The sequence below is a fragment of the Topomyia yanbarensis genome, chromosome 3 (assembly GCF_030247195.1).
Source record: "Topomyia yanbarensis strain Yona2022 chromosome 3, ASM3024719v1, whole genome shotgun sequence".
NCBI classification, from domain to species: domain Eukaryota; kingdom Metazoa; phylum Arthropoda; class Insecta; order Diptera; family Culicidae; genus Topomyia; species Topomyia yanbarensis.
Window position 1 is genome coordinate 44,789,158 of NC_080672.1, and position 23,435 is coordinate 44,812,592.

Below are 23,435 nucleotides of genomic sequence, written 5' to 3' on the forward strand. Positions count from 1 at the left end.
AGCTTAGAAAGTTTCATAGTTTTTGTTCAAATGTTGGATAATTGCTCAAATTGGTTCAATACCATCCTGGCCTTCAATTTCCTCTCGTCACCATCGATTCGCTTAATTATCTAAAGCTCTTTGAACGTCTTGAGATTCGGATCAATATAAGAAATAATTGCTAGTAAAAATATTGCACTATAGACTAGTTTCATTTAAATTTTCCTAAAATATCACCCACACACTACAATCAGAAATCAGAGTAAAGGTGATAGAAAAAGGTAGGAAATTAAAAAATATAACAGAATAAAATCGCACCAGAAAGCATTAAATAGTTTCCAGTTTAGTCCTGTCACTAAGTTAGTGTCGGATTCTGATAAGACGAACTCGAAAAGCAAATTCCATAACTAATTTAGTAAATAGTTTGGATTCTTCACTCCTGAAGGAATAATAAACCCTACTGATAAACCCTATAGCTCCTTACCCCACTGGGTTCGGAATAATAATATATCCTTGAGTTTAACTCCTTGTAGCTAGGTTTAGAACCATAAGTCCGAATGCTCAATTGCATTACTGTAAGGCAGTTACACATAAGATGATATGAGGTTCCGTGATTGAATTCACAAAGATCACACGAATAATACTCAGTACGCTGAATAGTAGCCGTGTGATATTTGAGTTTGCAATGTTCATTCAGTATCCTGACTAGAATACTACAATTTTGTTTAAAAAATGCAACAAATTTTTCGCATTTTTGGCCTAAAAGTCGGCAGAAATGTTTTTTCATGAGAATAAGTTTGCAAGCTACGTAAATGGTTGGCAAGTTTGGCTGCAGCATAGGAGCGAATCTTGTGCTTAATCCATATTTTCCGGAGACCTATTCGGAGCAAAACATTCAAGCTCCTATTTGATTGATTCAGTTGTCATAACTCTACGATCAATTGCCCAAGAAAAAGCACAATCTGGAAAGAACCTTGGGGCAGCCTTCAGTGATGGCTCTGTATAGTGTGTGTATGTGTCAAAAAGACAGTTGAGTATTTCATCTTCGTCGGATGACCGTTCACAGAACTTTTCGAGTCCAGAAATTTCAGAATTCAACCAATGGATTCCTCTATAGAAGAACGCATAACTCGAAGCAAACAAGTCTCTTGGTGTGCTGCTACTATGAGTCAGTTTATTTTATTAACAACCGCATCCAAGACCCTTAGAGATTGAAATGTTTGAACTCGTAAAACCTAGTCGCCGAACCCACTTCGCCGAGGCTTGAGATTACGACATGTGACGAACTCTAGCGAGACGTTTAAATGATCAAAGATGATGTACTTAGGAATATTCTCATGCGTAACACTGCCAGAGCAGAGAGATACATCTAACGCCTCTTCCCTCTATTGAGTTGCAGATTTGTGCTGTTTCAATTTAGTGTCTCTCGAGGCGATATCTGAGCAGCCCCAAATTATGTGATGGGCTTTTGCATCACTGCCGGCCACAGTATGATACAACCCATTTGAAATCGTCAGAAGGCGATGGTTAATTTAGTAATTTATTGTTATTTTGGTTACGAAAATCTGTCAGTACAGGACTGTATATCAGGTCAAGGATATAATTGTAAATTTTGTGGCAAATATGGCGAACAATAGACGTAATTCATATCTGTGTTATCAACAGTCATATTGACTGTGACAGTACAAATATCGGTTGTGTTGTGAGTTCGGATATATGCGTAGCACTACTCGCAAGTTCAAATTCACGATGCCCTTCACGTTGATTTGTCATGCCATTTTTGTTGAATGCTACGAGGAGAGGGTTAAGTAGATTTCCAACATAGAAATTTCCCTTAGGGACATACGGTTCTGTGGAAGCCTTTCCTTCCTGTACAAGGTGGGATACATGATTAATTTGGGCTATCCATATCAGTCAGTTTCAAAAAAAATTATTTTTTTCTTAGCTTCAATCGTTAGCACTATTATCTGACAATATTCTTTCAAAGTTTCAGGGTATAGTTGATAAACATCTCATGCCTGTACCAAACACATTGGTGTATGATCGCTTATAGTGAATCCCGAGATTCCTTTTTGGGGACATCGGCCAGGCACTTGCTTGACGCGGCGGCGATCTATGACACTCCGTTTGCAGCTGGCATATTTTGATCGCGTAAATGAGTCATGCAGTACGGACTAGTGGTCCTTTGTTTTCAGTCGCTTGGGACATGGGAGCAGGAAACCAGTGGATCGGTTCTTGGCTGATATACTTGAACCCAACGGATGCCACGGGTCTCAAGGCTGATTTTGTCCGGAGAGAGATAATATATTTACATCAACCCCCTCAAGTGGACCACAGCAACTGGAAGTGCTACAAACGATTGAGTTTAGTATGAATTTATTTCCATACCCTGAGTGGGACTTCCAATTACTCAGACCCCTGGCCCAGCGTTTCATACATTTATATTGTTAATTTTGCAGTTGGTGATTCTTGTACCATAACTATCCTGAATATTACAAAAAAGTCAAATGTCTACTTGATGTTTTGGATACAACATTACGATTGCTTTCAGAGCAAAATGGTGCATTGAGTTTAATAAAAGTAACGTATGCGGAATGAAATTTGGACAACGCTTCCAGCATTAAAATAAGGATCCATATTAAATGTTATACTCTAGGCACACTTATTTTAAACATCCAGGGTTAATTACGACCCGCTAGGAGATATTATGTGAACAAAATGGCAGCGAACGCCCAATCTGGCACATAGCTATTATGCCAAAAAAAAGTTTTGACCCATTGGAGGATTATGGCATACCTTTGGTACAAAAGGCTGATAACCCCCCAAATGTACCACGACTGCGTCCAAATGAGGATTTCTGGGATAATTTGAGGCAGTGAGTATATGCCAATAATTTTCGACCTAAAACTAACAAACATAATAATAAAAATTAAGAAAGAAATTAAGAATATTGCCAACATCAATTTTTTCGACTCCTTTGCCAAAAGTTCCTGCAAACTGTCGTAAAGCTTCTCGAATGGGCTCAAATTTTTTTCTACATTAAATTAATAAGCTGATAAATGTTTTCATATAGAGAGAACATTTGATAAAGGGTTTTCTACAAAAAAATGCCGTTTGAAGTTTGTCCAAATTTTATTCCGCATTCGTTATGTAGTGTACGAGAAAGATATTTCCTTATTGCTAGGTGGATTATATGATGGACCCTTATACTCACGTACCAACAAGAGAAAACTCACGGTTTAAAGCAACGCAATGCCCAAACAACGGAAAATTTATTAAGGGGTGCCTGCCGCAAAGTTGTCAAAGGTAAAACATTTTAAACCGCGGAAAATCGCCAAATGCCAAATGTCTTATGAATAAATGAAACGTCGAAATATGGTAGTCTTGAAAAAAAAATGTTTTTTTATGTTACTTTACCCCTCTTAAGCGATTTTCTACGGGTGAAAACTGTCGAACTTTGAACTTTCTTTTGGCAACCTTTAAGAATGTCCGATTGGACTCTAATTTTGCATAGGAACTGCTAACCTTTTATACATCAGCCGTTTGTAAAATCCAATAATCACATTTTCCTCATACACTCCAGTGACACCCTAACACATAGTCATTGTTTCGATTCGTCGAGCCGAGGCGATCGCATCCGATTTTTGGGAATAAATCTTGATAGATTCATCCATTTGTATAGTTTCATTAAACAACATTTGAAAATAAGCGAATACCAAAACAAATTTTTGACCAAGATTTGAACCCATATACTCCTCTGTGCGCCACACCACAGCTCATTTCAGCGATGATGATGATAATGATGAAGTTGATGACTGCGAAGAAACTATTCGAATCTGAAGGTGAACTTTTCCACTCCGGTTTTCTGGTAAAAATGAATAATACCGACGATGGCGGCTGCGAAGCTGGTTGAAGCTGAAACTAGACGGCCGATCTGCGAAACTCTTTACGTCTCAGCTGGCGGAATGCGGATTGTGGAGGTTGGTGGTAAACGAACAAAAAAAAAATAACGTAGACGGATTCGCGTGGGGTCTATAATTTTCATTCCCGAACCAACCCTGCACGGAGGTGATTAATTCGGTTCGTAGTGCGATGATCTTATTCGCTCAGCCGGTTGGCGAGGAGCAGGGTCTTCGATTCAGGGTATTTAGGTAGGTTTCGGTGAACACGGATGAGATAATCGGTTTTCGGCTGTGGAGCTGGTTTATTTCCTGACGGTGTGCCTGGCGGTCTATTACGCTACCCATGTCGGATGCTGTTTTGCCAGTTCCCGCGGATGGGTAATTTAGACGCCTTTCTAGGTATAATTTGCTACGGAATTGATGGAAGAAAATTGGGAAATTACTCCCGCCTAATGGAGGTATTGATTGCCACCTGGGGAGCTGATCGAGGTTTTGGTGAATGGGAAACGTTTCGGTTTACTTTTTGATATTATCATTTCGGTTCAATGGTTCTCTGAACTCTGCTATTTTTAGCAGCCGGAATCTGTTGGATATGTTGGTGTTTCGACTTTATTTAGCATTAAAATCAAACTATTTCGAATTTTGATGCTGCAGCAAATTTGCGATTGTTAGAAAATTCCAACAATTTGTCGATGATCACCACAGAATTTTTTTTTTGCTGTGAGAAAATGGTGGTGTGCTATCTATTCATCTTCAGTGGATCACGTGGTTAGCAGTTTGTAGTACCCTAGTGTAACATGAGCTGATATGGCTTGGAAGATTTCAATTGAATCGACCGCTTTACCCCGCGACTCAAATGAGGTGGCTGTGTGAGAAAATTCCGACACCGCTGTTGATTAGGTGTCGATAGGTGCTTCATTAAATCCCTCGCGTTACCAGCTCGCTTCGGGCATTGTTAAATACATTACTTAGAGATTCTCTGACAAGCAAGTCACGGAACGATACACAAATATTTTGATACAAAATATTTGCTTGTTTTACCTGTGGTTGTGTATTTGTTTTTTGTGCACTTGACCCACGACTAAGTTTTGCGCTTGAAGTCCGGCTTACAGGTTTTCTGCATGCAAAAAAATTTGCTTGTTTGGCAAATCAACGAGCCGTTCAATTCGTTGTACATAGAAGTAGGTAAGGCTGAATGTCAGCAATGATTCATATGTAGAACATGTTTAACATTATCCAATTCAGTTTTGCATCGTCAGTATACTATTTGTTTCAAGCACGTTAGTTCAATAAACAAACCTTCCATATTACATAGAGCGTTGAGCACATTTTCACTTTATCGCAATCGAATAAAAATCTTTGTTCAAGGCATTGGGAGATAAGGTGAAAATAGGTGCTATTGATTAGCAGTTTTGTTTCGCTGAAGCACTGTTATTCCTCATTTTTCGTCTCTTCTTGTGATTATGCTGCTCATTAGAAGCGAAGTAAAAATACTGATACTAATTTAGACGCAAAAAAATAACGTAATTATCGAAACAGGCCGCCACTTATTCTATTGCGGTGCAAACAGCTACATTACCCTACCATCTTATAACGTTTTAAAACACGAAAACTCTCAATTGTCATTTCGCCCGCCATTATAGTGCAAAGCCAGACACGCTGCTAAGGTCATGTGAAAGGAAATGGACTACATACTTTTCTGAATTCAACACAAAAGAATCATACCTCAAAAACTTCAATGAACGTACACCGACCTGTAAATGGGGAACAAATTAAATGTCACGGAAACGACGACGCGATGACGACGGGTGTGCGGATTTGCACGGCTTCTGTCTGCGTCAGCAGTATGGGAAAGGGTCCTCTATTCATTGCATTGTTTTGTTTAATTAAAACTCGTTTGTCCGGATTTAATAAAGAGTGTGCGAGAGAGTTAATTTTTGACATACGGTTTATGCTGGGTTATTCCGTAGAGAGATTGCTTGGGTTACACTTAAATGGTCTTTGTTGATAATTGCAATGGTGCAATTCAGAAATCACGAATGCTCATATACACCAATGTGGAATATATAGGTGTGGCAGAACACACACTTTGATAATGCTGACAATCAATAATATGATCTGGTTCTCGTAGTTGTGAATTTGTTCACAAAATTAAAACATCTCGTGAACAATTTCACGATGCCTAATATTTTTGTCACGCTTCAATATATGAGGAATTCCACGAAGATCCGTCCGAAAATCGTTTCAAATCGTGAGTGACCATTAGAGTGGGACATGGTTATATGAAAAAAATAAAATTTGGCTCCGAGTGACTTTTTGGATCCAATTTAGCTCCCAGAACAACTCTGCAAATTTTTAACTCGAGCGGTGAAATTATATTTTTGCGTCCACGGTTTAAAGTTTTTATGGGATTTCGTATGGGAAAATTGTTTTTTACAAATTAATTCTTCCAAGAGTTGCCCGTTATCTCCTAAAAATAAGTAGATGGCTGATTTTTATAGGAAATTTGCCAAGGAAACAAAGTCTAGAAGACTGCAAAACGATCTGATAATTGTGGAAAAAGTTACCGATTGATGCCCTGAAGATTGATGAAAATTTCACTTTTCATAGCATCACTGCTTCTGAGGGTCTAATTATATACAAAATTTTTAACATTCTCTTATTATGTACAAAAGAAGTCTCAATTTATCACTCAAAACCATGCGAAGTGGCCAAATAGTGTAGATAAACGATTTAGACACATTAAGAGAGGATTAAATCAAAATTGCGCATAATTGGATAACCAACAGCAGTGGTGCTAGAAAAAATGAATATTTTATGAATCGTCAGAGCATCAATCGGTTTCTGCTTAATAACTTTTTTCTCAAGCGTCAGATCTTTTTGTGGTTTTCGAGACTTTGTTTCTTTGTCAAGTTTTCTATAAAAGCCACATAATGATTTATTTTTAGGAAGTAATGGACGACTGCTGGAGGAATTATTTTGTAAAAGTTAATATTCCCATACAAAATCCCATGTAAACTTTAAACAGTGGGCGCAAAAATATAGTTTCACCGATCGTGCTAAGAATTTGCACAGTTGTTCTAGGACCCAAATGGTACCTAAAAAGTTGCTCGGAGCTGCAATCTAATTTTTGTCCCATCCTCCTACTGACCATCTTAGATTCCCATGAAACTTTACACGTTCAACCGACATGGAAGACTAAACATTTACCCTCGCATTTACCACAGTTAATAAGATTATTTTGACTCAAGAGCAATTTAAAAGGCCAAAGTTTAATCATTAGACCTTATGGTTGAATAATATTTTGATTGTTTTCGTGTAGTTTTCAAAGTGTTTACAATATTGGAATTCGGACGATTGGAAAACCTATTCTTGTTGATGCAAAAACGCGAACAACTTGTAAAAAGGTTGGATTAAAATAAAATAATTGTGTTGCTCACACAAAATTTAAAATATTTTGAGAACTACCAAATTTTAGAAAATTTTTGTTATGCGCATTTTGATTTGGAATGGCGCTTAGAATCATATCCAAAAAGAAAATTGTATTTTTGACTGCAAATAGTATGAATTATTAAAATATATCAAATATTGTTGTTAGGAAATTCTGTTGTTTAAAGTTTCTTCATGATCTTAATACACTGAAAAAGTTTCTTTTACGTCTATAAAACGATAAATATTAGATTGTTGACATTTAATTATGGGGAAATGCGAATAACTTTTAAGAAGAGTATAATCACACGAATTAATTGTTTTTGTTGAATCCAAATTCCAAATATCTTGATAACTATCGCATTTTGGATTTTTGTAAAATGCATTTTCAGTCGAAATGATACTTAGAATCAAATTCTGTAATAATATTACAGTTTTGTATGTCAATTAGGATGAAATTTAAAAACATGTATAAAATTATCGATAGAAAATTTTATTTATCGATACGTTCTCTATCATACATTCAAAATGTTTCGTTTCTCTTTGGATTTAAGTTGACAAAATACCTTTTTTCAGTGCACCTATATATTTTTAGTGCAGAAGTATTCATTCCTTATAACTCGTTTTCAGATAATTTTGTTGTATAAAATACAGTTTTCGAACAATTTTTTTTTGAAATTAATGCACACAGCAACGTTTACACCCTTTTGAAAAATTGCTCTGGTATCAAAATATTGCAATTGCCAGAAAAAATCATGAAGATTCATAAATTGAACACAGCTGCAAAGTTTCGTTCGGTTTTTGATGATCGTTTCTCATGGAATCCCTCATACGTTTTCGTAAAATCATTATTCATGTATACGTGAACTGAATACGTGATTCCTAGCGCATTAGTCACGACTCACCAATCGAGCTAGTGAAATGGTACACAAAATCATAAAATGCTATTCATGTATTCGTGAACTGGTTCATGATGCCTAGTATACTGCCGTTATAAGCATATTTGTCCCATGTTCTATGGGATTCCCTATATACATGGGACAATTATGCCTAGAACGGCAGTATATTAGTCACAACTCGTGAAATATTTCACAAAATCATGAAGAAATTTTCGCGTATTTGTGAACTAGTTCATAATTCCTAGTATAATAGTCACGACTGGCAATTCGTGCTCGTTAAATAGTTCACAAAATCGTGAAATATTATTAATGAATTCGTGAAGTGATTAATGATTCCTAGTAGGTATAATGTCCACGACTGATCATTCGTGCTCGTGCAATAGTTCACAAAATCGGAAGATATTATTCATGAATTCTTGAAGTGGTTCATGATGTGTATGTGAGTCACGATCTATCTTGTGTTCTCGTGATATTTAAAAGATTTCCATAATAATTTTCAATTCCATGCAAATCAGCACATGGCTATGAAATTTTCTCGTGAACTATTTCACAAAATTAGGGTTTTTCATGAAATATCATATGGTTATTTCAATCTGCTAACGACAGTAATAGGTGCAAACAGCAGATTTAAGAAAACTATTAAGACCTTGAACATTGTTATTCATTTGATAAGGTTCAAAATGATGTCCGGAAAGAATGCGAAAACTGCGCTGAACACCAAAAATACATTGAAGAGCCGCAGATCGTGTTCGTGATATAGTTCACATATAGTTGTCGGTTGTCACGGTAAAGATGAACTTGTCTGTCTATACCAAGACACATGCTAGTGAACTCGGGTGATTCGTAGTTATGCTGCCTAAGCTCGACCCTCATTAGCAGAAGACAAAAATTAAGCCCGTACGATATTAAGCCTGTTCTAATGACCCTGCCACTTCTAGTTTTCCGATCTGTTTACTTCACATCCTTGCTCTCCCTTGAGTACTATGGCTCTAATTTTCATAACTTTCCCTACCCAGTAATCTCTAGCTAATTGAATGTCGTTAAAATGTAAAAATGAAAATGTGACTAACATAGTCGAAATAAAAAAGAAAAAAAAATAGTTCACAAAATAAGATACCGCGTATCAGTCATACTTTTATGATCCAGTTCATATTGTTACATTACTGTACGTCTCGAATTCAAAAGTGAGCTCAAGAATAAAATATCACGTCAACCTGCAAATAAATTTCAAAAATCCTGACTGAAATCATGAACACAAATCACTCTACTTGCGATTAAAATATCACGATAACGTGAATATAAATTAGAGAAACCGTGACTTCCTGAAATCATGAACATAAACCGCGCTACTTAACCGGAAAACTCCGCTAGTAAATTCATGAATAAAACATCACGGTAACGTGATGAGAAATTGCGGCAATCACAACAAAGCTCCTAAAATCATGAATATCTTTTGAATGTGGGTTCTTTTAGTTGACACCTATCTAGTGGCCGCCCGAAACGTGTGTATCCGTTTTACCCCAATTCCTCCCATAACTCAAGTATAAAGTTAAACCTGGCTCTACATTTCAGAAAGAGGCTGAAAACGGTTGATCAAAAGTAGCGTTTTTCTATGCCAAAAATTCTGGTGAATCGATTGAAGATAGTTTGAAGCAAGAAACATGTGTACCCGTTTTACCCCAACTCTTCCCATATCTCAAGTGGAAAGTTAAACCTGGCTGTGCTTCTCGAAAAGGGGCTGAAGGTGGCTGATGAAAACTAGTAATTCTTATGTTGAAAAATCCGGGGAATCAGTTAAAGATAGAATGATCGCACGAAGCATTTGTCTCCGTTTTACTCCAATTATTCGATGTCTGAAGCTATTTTGAAATCCAAGATGGCTACTTCCGGTTTGGAAAAATTCTCTGTAACCTCAACAATGTGGATATTTTCGGAATCGGGTTGACGAGTAGGTGACGAAAATCAATGTATGAAGCCCTTTTGAACTCCAAGATGGCGAATTTCGGTTAGTATATCTCTGTAACCTCACAAATATAGGTATTTTCGAAGTAAGATAATTATAAAGTAGATATAGGAATAGAGATACGTATGATATGGATATAGAAAAATGTTTTCAACCGGAAGACTCTATTTTATCCTTCACAATGGCGTCACTCATCGATTTCCGTTATCTACTCGTTAAGCCCGTTCTTAAAATAACCATATCGTTAGGACTATCAAGAATAATGTTCAACCGGAAATCACCCATATTGTTTGAGTTATCGAGTATTTTGAAAGTCGATATCTTGGATTTCTAAATTGCCTCAACCATCCATTTTCATCAGCTGTTTCCTAAGCCTTTTCCGAAAATAAAATTTGGGAATTTTCGGAAAAGGGTAATCGAGAATATTGTTCAAACGGAAGTCGCCATCAGGGATTTTAAAAAAGGTTACAAACATCCATTTTCATAATCTACTTGTCAAGCCCGTTCTAAAAATACTTATATTTTTAGGGTTATTGCTCAACTAACGAATTTTAATACGAATGCGAAGCTAACTTTTTTTACGAACAAGTTTGAAAATAACGAACACTTTTTTCACGAACTAGCTCAATTTTCGAACCCCGGTTTAATTCCTAAATGGAGGTTCCAGGTGTAATATTATGGTTCTTCTCAAGGATGGCATTCAATTGCCTATTCGGCCAATTAAGTCGTTATGATCTTGCGAGCTGAAGCCAAAGAATCAAAACTTCCTAAAAAGGTCTCAGGGGCATTCGTTTGCGATGGCTTTACATTCCACAAAGGAGGCGGATAGGCCTCTTCTTATGACGATAGTATGAGTAAGTTTGTCATATCCAATACTTAATCAAAGCGACTTGATGATTCAATTTTCAACGAAAAGCTTAAAAACGAGCACCCAAGTTCTCTTCACAGAAGTACTAGCTTATTGAGTTGGTATTACGATATGTTACAATGTCTAAAGGAACAAATAAATGATCAAAGGAGATAACGCTGGTTTGAGCCCACCAGGTTTCAGCTAATAAGCCAATTGATGCGTAATCTTGTCGTAGCAGAGAGTTAGATCTAACACGTTTTTCCTTCCTCATCGGGCAAATCTATGGCCGAAAGATGCAGACAAGAGTGAAACAGACAACACGGGATAAAATTAACGAAGTCTTGGCACATCCCATTGTATAACTTGACCGCCTGTTAGCAGTGCTAATGCTACGATCCTACTTACCACTAAGAATCATGTCTGGCTGCAGCTCGAATTTACAACTAATGGCATATGAGACCAGCGAATTACTCTCTCCGAATCGCTAGACTAGGACAAAACTTGATCGTGCCTAAAAGAAGATCGTGGTAGCGAGGGATGGAGCAACTGTATCGTGTTGATGACACACAGAAGTTCTCTGAGAAGGTGAATCGTTCGCGCAAAGTCTATCTACAGTGTACATTGTACACTGTGTAGAGACCCTAGTGGGAACCTTCTCACAGATATACTTGAAATTCAGGAATATATCGCACGGTTGTAAAATTATGATCATATGTCATGTAAGCAGTTCAAATTAGGAGAAGAGGCATTGGCTATAGTAACTGAGTGATTTAGGATTTTTTTAAGAAATGTTTTTACCGGAGTATTGATTGGAGGGAGTAGTGTATTCCATCTACGAATCCGTCTTTACATCGTACAAAATATAAACAAACGAAAGAAGGCCATCAAACGCACAGCATGCTGTGATGAGTACATTAATACTGTCATAAATACTTACGTACAAAGTATGTTTATGTGGGGAGCTTATTTTCGACGAAGTCTTTATTATGTGCAGTGATGTAGTAAGAAAATTTTTCGGGAGGGGGGATATGAATATTTTTTGTATATATATCAAAAAATGTTAAAAACGATCTGAGCTGGAAAAAATGTACAAAAACCAACAACTCAGGGGGGGGGGGTTGGGTAGTCGACCACGACCCGCTACAGCACCCATCCTCGACACACTACCAGTTTTTGATCATCCACACAACGTGATAATTTCTGTATGGTAGTAGGAAAGCTAGCTGTGGGTCTAGAATTAGTGTTCTTTCCCTACGAAGACAATCTGGGCGGCAAACTTCAGACTGTCTAATTTACTGAGTTCTTCAGTTCCCTTGTGCTATTCAGCACCACTTCCTCGTTGAGTTTCCGACTTGTTCGCGAACTACTCGGTCCCGACGATGGATCTAGCCTACTCCGACGAAGAGAAGTTCGAGCCAACCAGCCAGATGCCAAGATCAGTTCGGCGATTCCGGCAGAGTAGGGCGTCCGGTTTGCTGGAGACCCGGCGCGACTGGTGGTGTCTCGTTGCGGTCTACGAAGTCTAGTTCACGGCGGTGAATCTGACTGTACGCTGACGGAGAGTTCCCTGGCGAAAGAAGTTCTCCCGATACCGATTCTTCTTAGATTTCAGTACCACAACTTTTTAACCGGTGCCATTTAGTGCCGCAACTCCTTTAAGCCCTTTAGTTCTCTTCTTGTGCCATTTAGCACTACTGCCTTGATGTGACATTTAGCAGCTCCTCGGCTTGTTCGCGAATTACTCGGTCTAGTCCCTGACTTGTACCTGACCTACTCCGACAGAGAGTTACCTGGCGAGAAAAGTTCTCCCGAAACGGAGCCAATCAACTGGGTGCCGAGGTCAGTTCGGCGATCCCGGTGAAGCAGGGCGTATGGTTCATTGTGCCCCGATGACCCGCGACTGGTGGTGTCTCATTGCACTCTACTCAGTCTAGTCCCCAGCGGTGAATCTAACTTACACTGACGGAGAGTTCCCTGGCGGGTTCTCCCAATACTGAGTCTTCTTTTGATTTTCGCTATATTTCTATCGGAATAATCGGAATCGAAGTTAATCGCTCGGTAGATCGTTTCTCCTGTTGTGTTATGTGTTGGTAGGCAAAAGTATTGTTGGTAGGGTTCGTCGCGGTTGCGGTAATTACCGCAACCGCGCGGTATTTACCGCATCCGCACCGCAAAATCTGCGGTGCGGTGAGACGCTTTTTCTCGCAGATGTGGTGCGGGAAAGAGCTTTTACCGCGCGGTTTTACCGCAACCGCACCGCAAAAAATAATTGATAAAGTGATAATTTTGATTATTCTAAATTGATAAACAGACTGCTATTACGAAAGAAAATCTAGCTGTGTCCGAAATATTTTGACGCTATTATTTTTACGACATATTTTGGACTAGTTATTTGATACTTCTAAGTAAAAATTCACAAAGTAACCATTTCAAATACATGAAATGCAAGATCCAAATAGAGACAAAATTATTAGATCATTTAAAAACAATAAATTTGTACTCTTAAATCCAATTTAAAAGTGCATCACTTCTCCCGATTTCTGTTGGTAATCGTGGAATTATGAATCGTATTCGATATCAATTTTTCAATTGCGAATTTTGACTAATTTAAAGGAATTAGAGATGAACTAATTATGCTGGTACTTAAACACAACCCAAAGAATATATTTATCTTCGTCAAACCAAACGAATTTGCAATAATTGGCAGTAAAGGATACAAATGTATGAAAGCGTCCTAAATAAGGAGGGGTCCAAATTTGGATGATTATTCTATCATTCGATCCTCAACATCGTATTTCTATCTTTTTTGATTGCTGTGTAAATTCAATGTAAATTTTTCTACAGTCAATTTTAATGGACTCTTTCTCAAAAAGTATGCTACATAACTTTTTTTCGCGTACTTCCATTCAAATTTACTATAATTTTCTACCAAATTAAGTCCTAATATTTTTCAGTTAAGACTATTTTGTAGCTTTTTTGAAGCTTTTTTTGCCAAATACCACATAGTTTGACTCCCGTTCACTGCAATTGAAGTTTTTGCCTTTGGCTTATTGGCAAAATATTAGAGAAAAATACATTAAATGCTAGAACTTTCGAACTAGCCTTAGGAAAATTATACTTCATGCATTTTTAAAGCGAACAATCTTAGTTTTTGAATGAGAATACATCTGTTTCTTGAAGAATGCGGAAGTTAGAGTTTTGAGATATATTGTCCGTAAAACCCCCTATTTTTAAAAATCATTTCTGCTGTATGCTACAAATCATACATTTTTGCAGTTTTTCTAATTTTCAATAATTTTGTACCGGTTGAGACCGGACACCTGATTAGATGTAATGTATAGAGCAATTTTTTCGTCAAATATGGCGTCGTTCTTATTGATGAAATACAATATAATTTTATTTCACTGTATTGGAATATATGCGCTACTATATAGAAGTACTGGTATTTCGACTTTAAATTTTTGTTGGTGAACTTCCTTTAAGAATGAAAGGTGGTTTTACTACGTAAATGCGAAAATCATCCATTTTATTTTCATATGTCAAAAGCATTGAAAATAAGAAAATTTAAAGAAAAAAATATGCAACTTCATTTCTTATTACATTTTTATTCCCTTTTTTTTCAATTAACTGAAGGGTTGCTAAAATAAAAGTTTTCCTATTACTGCAGTAGAACCTTTTTTGAATGTATAATGTTTGCCTTAAAATGAACGGAATTTTATTAATAGAAAATGCAAAAGTTGATTTTTTCATAAACATTACATTCTGAGGAGTCTCTTAAAGTTAAATTTCGTGTGAATAAAAATAACATTTTATTATACTGTTACACAAATGAACAATTTTCCAACACTATTTTTTTAAAAATTTAAAAATTTTACCGCATTTACCGCATTACCGCGCGGTGCGGTGCGGTAAATAAAGTGCGGTTGCGGTAAGCGGTGCGGTTTTATTATTTTTTTGCGGTTGCGGTGCGGACAATCCATTTACCGCCCACATACGCACCGCGACGAACCCTAATTGTTGGAATAGTGTAATTTGACGTAGTGATTTTATCGTCACATCACAATTATTTTACTATGTATGTGCGCGAGCTACCAAAAAAAATGTTCCCACTTAGCATCGACAGCGCCATCTGAACTTGATGCAACGATTTCACTGATTCCCAGTTATACTCATTCCGGAACCGGTTCGGATATCTGAATGGAGTCAGTACCCGGTCAAAAAAAAAATGCGGACTAAGATCGTCAGGCGATTTTAATAGTTTGACGTTTGACTCAACTCGCCTGTGCTAATTGCCCCTAGGAACAAATGCTATTTGCGAATGCGATTTAAAGGCAATTTCAATACTTAGACGACAAATTTTCTGGCGGCTGCAATGGACTTGGTTGTTTTTGCATTTTTCAAACATGGCGGTTAGTGTTATCCACATTATTAATATTATTTATCTTATTAATTCAATAATTTTTTTATTGTTTTATTCATGTTAATTGTTTCATTTGTTTTAATCATTTTATTAAATTGTTAGTTTTTCCCAGTTCATATATTGTTCAGTTTCTTCATTTTATTAATTCGGTTTAGTCAGTTCTTTTAGTTATTGGATGACAGTTAGTTAGCTTGGAACAATTTAGTTTACTCTCTTAATTTCATAATTTTTTTAATATTGTCTGATTTTCATTTGAGCTAATTTGATTTGTTTTATTAATTTGATTTATATGGATCATTCATTTTATGAATAACTTTTTTTTGTTTCATAATTGTTTTGATTTTTGGTTTGTTTTGTTATTGTTTTTAGTTTATTCAGTTTATTATACGTGTTATACGTGCAGGACTCGAGGCTGTGCTTGTCTCACATATAGTTGCTGGCCAGCTTTGCGTGCGTTTGGCAAATTAATGAATAATACAACAGTTATATGTATGAGAGGTGTCTCATCCCACTGATGGTTGGATTAAATCGGTTTTATGTATACATGTGTGTATATATGTGTATGTGTTTATGTGTGTATATGTACATATAAATTTTCAAAAAATGGTTGCATTATACACGGGATTGTTTTGTAGTGTACATATATAATCTATTAATGTGAAAAACTGATACTTCTGGATAGAAGTCAGATCTTTCTCCAATTACAGCTCCTTGGAGATCTCCAATGGAACAACTTACACAAGTCCAACAGGCAGTGACACCAGACTAGGAGAAACGGAAGCGCTGAGGAAAACACGGAGTCTATCGGTTCTTTTTTATTATTTCCCCTTTTCTTTCTTAAATAAGCAGGAATTCAAGAAATGTGGATGAGAGTTAAAGGAGGCATAAATGGAAGATATGAATGAAGGTAGAAAACTGAAAAAATGGTAAGTTCTAGTACACATGTGTTATGTTATATATACAAATTGAACCATTATAATAAATACGCGTCGATTTCCTGCTTAAATGGAATCGAAAGTTTTACTGTAATGTTACAATCCAATTGATACAAATATTACAGTAAGGCGGGGCTAGTTGATGGAACGATGACCTCGGAACATGTCTGGCACTGTACACGAAATGGGTCATCGGAAAGTCAATTGAGCTAACACCTTCCTAAATCCGTGAACCAAGTTATTTGCATGAATGTTTAAATACATGCAAACATCTTTTTTCTGTAAATCACTACCAGCTAGTGGGAGATAGGAAGGTTAACACACACACACACACATTTCTATCGGAATAATCGGAATCGGTGGGGTGGGTCGACGACCCATACTCTGTGCTCTGTTGCAGTCTTCTCGACTAATCTTCGGCCGTGGATCTTGCTTATTTCTGCAGAGAGTTCCCTGGCGGTGATTGCTCACCCGAAACAGTTGCTCCATATTCATCATGCCGTTTCCGCTGTAAGATGCAATAACTCTGGTGACTGCGTTCCACGTCTTTACGTCACTTGTCATTCTGTAGGCTACATTATCCGGGTTGATGCTAGGTCCTCCCGTTTTAAGTAGCTCCCTGCACGTCGCTTCAAACCTCGGACATTCGAAGATCACATGCCCCGGTATCTCCTCGACGTTCTCACAACTCGGGCACAATGGTGACGTTGCGTACCCGAACCGATGAAGATACCTTCTGAAGCAGCCGTGGCCCGACAGAAGCTGTTTCAGGTCATCTCTCCGTGCTTTCTATTGGGTCAACAGGTTTGAGATGAGCCGGTAGGTCCACTTTCTTTTTTCCGTATTTTCCCATTCCTGCTGCCACGTCGAATCGATTCTCATCATCTTCCTCACGTTTCTGACATTTCATTGATTGTAGCACTTGATATCCTCCGGCTAGGGTGATGCAGATGGGTATCATCTCGGCGATAACGCATACTGCCTCCTGTACGCAATCGCACTTCGTACGACCACCAGCCGGAACGTCCTGTTCTGCTTTTCGCGGTTCCTTTTGGCTTTTCTGCACCGCACCCCAGATAGGAGCCCCATATCGCAGTATCGATGACGAAACACTAGATAATATACCGACATTTCGCAGGTGTAATCAACGTGGTTGTTAAAGCTCAACCAGTTGTCGCTTATCACTCCCAATTGCTTCAGTGCACGTTTCGATGCAATCACATGCCCTTCGACGGTTATCTGTATCCGCTGAACCGCTTTGCAGTTGCTGATCCACAACACATCCGTCCTGTGGTGAGCTATTTGCAGCTTGACCCCGTTCATCCAGCTCTCGATCGCGTCTATTGTCTCCGTCGCCAATTCCTCCATTTCTTTAAGTGTCTCACTCATCACCGTTAGTGACACGTCGTCCACGAAAACCACGATTTGCACTTTCCCGGGTAGCCGCAGAGTTAAAATCCCATTGTACATCCTGTTCCAAAGAGTTGGACAGATAATGGAGCCCTGAAGAACGCCCGCTGCGACTCGTATTGCCTTCTACCCTTTGTTCGTCTCGTACAGCAGTACTCTACTCTGGGGGGCCGTACACAAATGACGTAGCTTTTTTTCGGCGATTTTTGACCCCTCCCTCCCCCCTCGTAGCATTTGGTCACAAAATTCTAACCTCCCCCTCGTAAATAACGTAGCATTTACCTACCCCTTCCCCCTCGTCCCATACAAAGCGCCCGGGTGATGAAAAAACATTACATATGTTTTTGAACTATTTTAAATTCATGTCCTTTCAAAATGTTTGACGACTTTTATCAACATTTTCATTATAATAGCAAACTGCGTGCAAAATAAGCCCATTTCATGACAAATATATTGTTGATAGTTTTGTTTTGAATTTTATATGTCAAGGGGAGCATGAAGACAAGTTCTCTCAGTTCACAATCGTGCCAATGATTCTAAGAACCATACGTTCATCTAAATTACTGAATTTTGTTTGGTTGAACCTGAAGTGAAAATTTAATTCAGCTTACAAACTAAGTCTACTAGTTAGCAACACTAGCTAACTAGTGTAGCAAGTTAAATCCGCATACCAAATCTTTTCGTATTTTTGCGAACTTGTAATTCCGCGAATCGTAAAATTTACCTCATGAAAAACCGCATCAAAAGTAACTTGTTTGAATTTAAATTCATTTCTCTTGGGAATGGAGGATCATTAAATTGTTTTCTCTAAACAATGGGTTTTAAACTTAATGCTACGTCGCACAACTTCTGACCCTACCCTCCCCCTCGTCACACTTCGTCACAAATTTGGTATACCCTCCCTACCCCCTAAAATGCTACGTCATTTATGCATGGCCCCTGGAAGTAGCAATTCAGGATCTGGATCATTCTTCTGTGCTGCGCTGCGACATGACCTATACGAGACTGGATGGCCCGGTGACTTCCCTGACTTTGGCAGCAACATCAACTTCTGTAACTTCCACATCTTGGGGAAATTGCCATCATCTAAAGACTTCAGCAGTAGCATCCTGAACATGTCCGGATATGCCAGGATCGACGTTTTAAGCGCCATGGTTGGTATTCCTTCCGGACTGGGGGGTTTCTTTGATTTTAGTCACATCGACGCTTCTTTGAGCTCGTCGTTAGTCGCTTGCCACTCGGCTGTGTTAGCTCCTTCTTCTTTACCGAACGGTGTCGATGGCCAGGTTGTTGAATCACTTAGGGAAGGACCCTCAACGATTATTTTTAGCTTACCCCGGCTTATTTCAGTTGGTGTCGACGACCCCTCATCTTCGTCATGATGACTCAGTACGCGTCCCCCAGGGATTGGCGTATACTTCTCAGCACAGCTACTTATGGCAAACTGGCTTGCTAAGCTTGATCTCTCGTTTTAAAACGTCTCTATCTTCTCGAAGCGTCGCTTGCGCTCCTCTCTTACTCTCTGAGCCCACTTCTTGCTCTAAGACAAGCAGCGTGTAGCACACTGAGTTACTCATTTAACCAGTAAGCTGCACGCCGTCTACTGCATGGCTCCAGTTTTCATTGGCATTGTAACGTCACAAGCCGTCATAATCCTTTTTGTTAGATCAGCCGCATCAACGTACTTGATTCCGCTGTTCGCCGAAGTGACTCAACAAATAGGTTTTTTTTAAAGACTTGCACCTTCCACTTTAGCTTGCCGGTCGTCCTTTTCCGTGCTGCAGAAGGGTTCCATTGGCCGATGTGGTAGCGAATCGCCTGGTGGTCGCTATGCGTTTATTTCTCGCACACTGTCCAGACCATGTTCGCCGAATGTAGGGGAATTTCTCTCGGTACCGATACCCATTTCATGAATCAATAATCTCCAAGTTTTGTCACGATACCAGGAGTCACTTAGCTCCTCGCTTCGCCGCGATCTACTCGTTGTAGTCTTCGGCGGTTGACCTAGCCTTCACAACGAGCTGCAGGGTAGGTGTCGAGGTCTGCCGCCAATTTTCACTATAAGAAAATATTCTCACAAGATATCTTTTGCAAATGAAACTTTGAGGATTCCATTTAAAATATTTGGCATAGTTTTGTTGAACATACAATTTTTTCAAAAAATTTGGGGGGGGGGGGAGGACTAGAAGAGGTAATTTACGATACCAACATCAATAATCTTACATAGGGTTACGGTAAGTTATGGGTTATCTTGTCTGCTGTTCAATATCGCTTTGAAAGGTGAGATAAGAAGAGCACGGACGTATGAGCCACGAATTGCAACAGTTGCTTGGAGAATCACCGATCGTTCGCACAGTGAAAAATGAGCAACTGCAAATCGTCAGAGTGGCGAGCGACAACCAGGTTTTCGAAACTAATCCGACAGGTACAAGCAGAAGAGGTACTCAGCTTGTAAGGTGGATTGACTAAGTTGAAGGTGATTTCAGGAGTCTTCGTGACCTGCGAGTCTGGCGACACATAGTCATGGGTCGAGTAAACTGGAGACGACTTCATGATACAACAAATGATATCATCGCTTTAGATTGAATGGTCTTGTTTCACCCATCAGCAGGAATGATATTGAAAGTGCATGAAGCTTGGTCAAGTCATGTTGATACCATTGCTACTGGTAGTACCGATCTACAATGAGTGGCAGAACTCGAACTAAAACTCTAAAAAAACAGGTGTCTCATCCAATAACAGAAACCAGTCAACCGACTGAAAGGTTCCCAAAGCCACATTGTCATTGCCTTCGGCACAACAAACCCCCAACGGTCCGCAACTCAGTATAATGGCATGAAAACCTGACAACATTGGCTGCGCACGTATGTATTCACCGGCGCGGTCGCACAGTGGGACCAATCCAAAAAAGGTGGGACAAAACCTATTTGAGGCCTTAGACGTCATTTTAGAGCCAGCATTTCTTCGTAGGATATGTTCACAATATTATTCTGCAACTTTTTAAATATAATATTTTGTTGTTGGACTAAAGTAGAGTACCCGAGCAAAAAAATTTTTTTCAAGAAATTGTTTTAGAGGGTCGATGTCTTCGACAAAGTTGTAGAATATTATGTTTTGAATAACTTCTTCTAAGATACCACAGACATCAGACCTCAAATTTGAAGCAAAATTATTGTTTTTTGAAAATATGATCAAAAAATCAGTTTTTTGATATTTCCATGCTAAAAACCTTAATTGATTAATTTAATATGTTCTACAAACTTACAGGTAACACTAAAATACAACTTTTTGTTGAAGGAACTAATAACCTAAAATCAATATTTTGGCTTCTAAAACTATTTTTCATATAAATTTACTCTATTTTCATCAATGATTTCTGTTTTTAGGTGCACTTTTGTGCAGCCAAACTTTGGCTATTCCGATACTCTATTATTCGTAGAATAAAACTAATAGTACATAGAAACAGGATATAGTTGGACGCGTTGTTTGGGTGACCATTCATGTACGACGGTTTATAACATAAAATGTGTCTATATTATTTTTAATTTATATACATTATTAGCTATTAACAAAATCTTACATTTTGTACGCACTTACAAGCATATAGAACATATTGAGTTGATCAATTACGGTTACAATATGAAAAAGTGAAAAAATAATATAAATTTTGAATTTAAACTGCCAAAGAACGACGATTTCGGCTAAAAAAATAAATAAATGGTATTTTCAACAGAATCGTTCCAAATACAATGTTTGACAACTTTGCTGAAGACCTCAACCATTTAAACCACATTTGATTTATTTAGTTCGGGATTTCTACTTTAGTGTAACCAATAAGATTAGTTCTACAAATTCATAAAAGTAGAATAATATCTATTTGAGGCCTTAGATATTATAGAACCTAAGTATGTGGAAAAATATTCACAATATAATTGAATCATTTCTATTTTTTTAGATGGTTGAGGACTTCAGCAAAGTTGTGTAATATTCAATTTCGAACATTTTTATTAAAAATACCTTATACATACTGTAGATTTATTTTTTAATCCGAAATCGTTGTTCTTTGGCAGTTTAAATTCAAATTTTTTTTATTATTTTTTCACTTTTCCATATTGTAACCTTAATTGATCAACTCAATATGTTCTACATGCTTGTAAGTGCGTGCAAAATATAAGATTTTGTTAATTGCTAATAACGTATATATATTAAAAATAATATAAGCACATTTTATGTTATAAACCGTCGTACATGAATGGTCACCCAAACAACGTGTCCAACTATATCCTGTTTCTATGTAGTATTAATTTTATTCTACGAATAATAGAGTATCGGAAAAGCCAAAGTTTGGCTGCACAAAAGTGCACCTAAAAACAGAAATCGCTGATCAAAATAGAGTAAATTTACATGAAAAATAGTTTTAGAAGCCAAAATATTGATTTTAGGTTATTAGTTCCTTCAACAAAAAGTTGTATTTTAGTGTTACCTGCAAGTTTGTAGAACATTTTGAATTAATCAATTAAGGTTTTTAGCATGGAAATATCGAAAAACTGATTTTTTGGTCATATTTTCAAAAAACAATAATTTTGCTTCAAATTTGAGGTCTGATGTCTGTGGTATCTTAGAAGAAGTTATTAAAAACATAATATTCTACAACTTTGTCGAAGACATCGACCCTCTAAAACAATTTATTGAAAAAAATTTTTTTGCTCGGGTACCCTACTTTAGTCCAACAACAAAATATTCTATTTAAAAAGTTGCAGAATAATATTGTTAACATATCCGACAAAGACGTGCTGGTTCTAAAATGACATCTAAGGCCTCAAATAGGTTTTGTCCCATCTTTTTTAGATTGGTCCCACTGTGGGTCGGCGGCATCACCAGCAATGGCTTCTCCGCAGTAACCACCAAAGTGAAAGTCTTCCGCGCCTGCTTCGCCCGTGGCAAACTGCCACTCTACGGTGTGCGGTGTGATTCCATTTGAAAGTGAGTGGTGGATGCTTGGTAATGATGCGATCTTAACTTAAATACCATCAAGTCATTCACCACGGGAGGTAGCCGCATGACCCATCACCAGCTGTTTTGTGGAACCATCGACAACTAACGATTTGCGAGCGTATCGTTGTGTGCGTTTTATGACCAAAGGCTTCGTCGAACTGAATACGAGAAGGGTGTGACGTTATAACATTGAAGATTTAAAATAAAATCGTCCACGGACAATTAAAAATAATTACAATTTCGATATGGATTAAGGAAAAAGATTTGGTTGAATCTAATGTCACATTTCTCCTCTAAATCTTGGTGTATTGTATGACGAATGTATTCTAATGCTTGTCAAGTTTCTTCATGAGCAACATCAGAATTGGTCGGTGTTAGGTCATACCAGACTAAGTGACATTGTATTGATTTCGAGAAAAACGAGTTTAAAGTTTGAATAACAGCATCCTTAACGTTAAAATTTGACATAATTCTTGCTTATTATAACATATTTCAAAACTGGCAAAAGTCGAATGTAGCTCTTCTTTATCCAGTGCAATCATCATCTTATTCAATAAGATTTTGCAACTTAGTCCGGTAAGACTTAACACCGATCAATTGATCAAGAGATTTCAATGCTTCTAAGCGAATAACTTTTCAACTTTAAAAAAAAT

At 37.7% G+C, this 23,435-nt stretch overlaps 1 protein-coding gene across 3 annotated transcripts in view; it reads right to left on the minus strand.

Annotated features, from left to right (window-relative positions):
- The window catches only part of LOC131688526 (tyrosine kinase receptor Cad96Ca), a 56,986-nt gene that overhangs the window by 32,296 nt on the left and 1,255 nt on the right, over positions 1 to 23,435 (minus strand). The gene's annotated exons all lie outside the window — the stretch shown is intronic.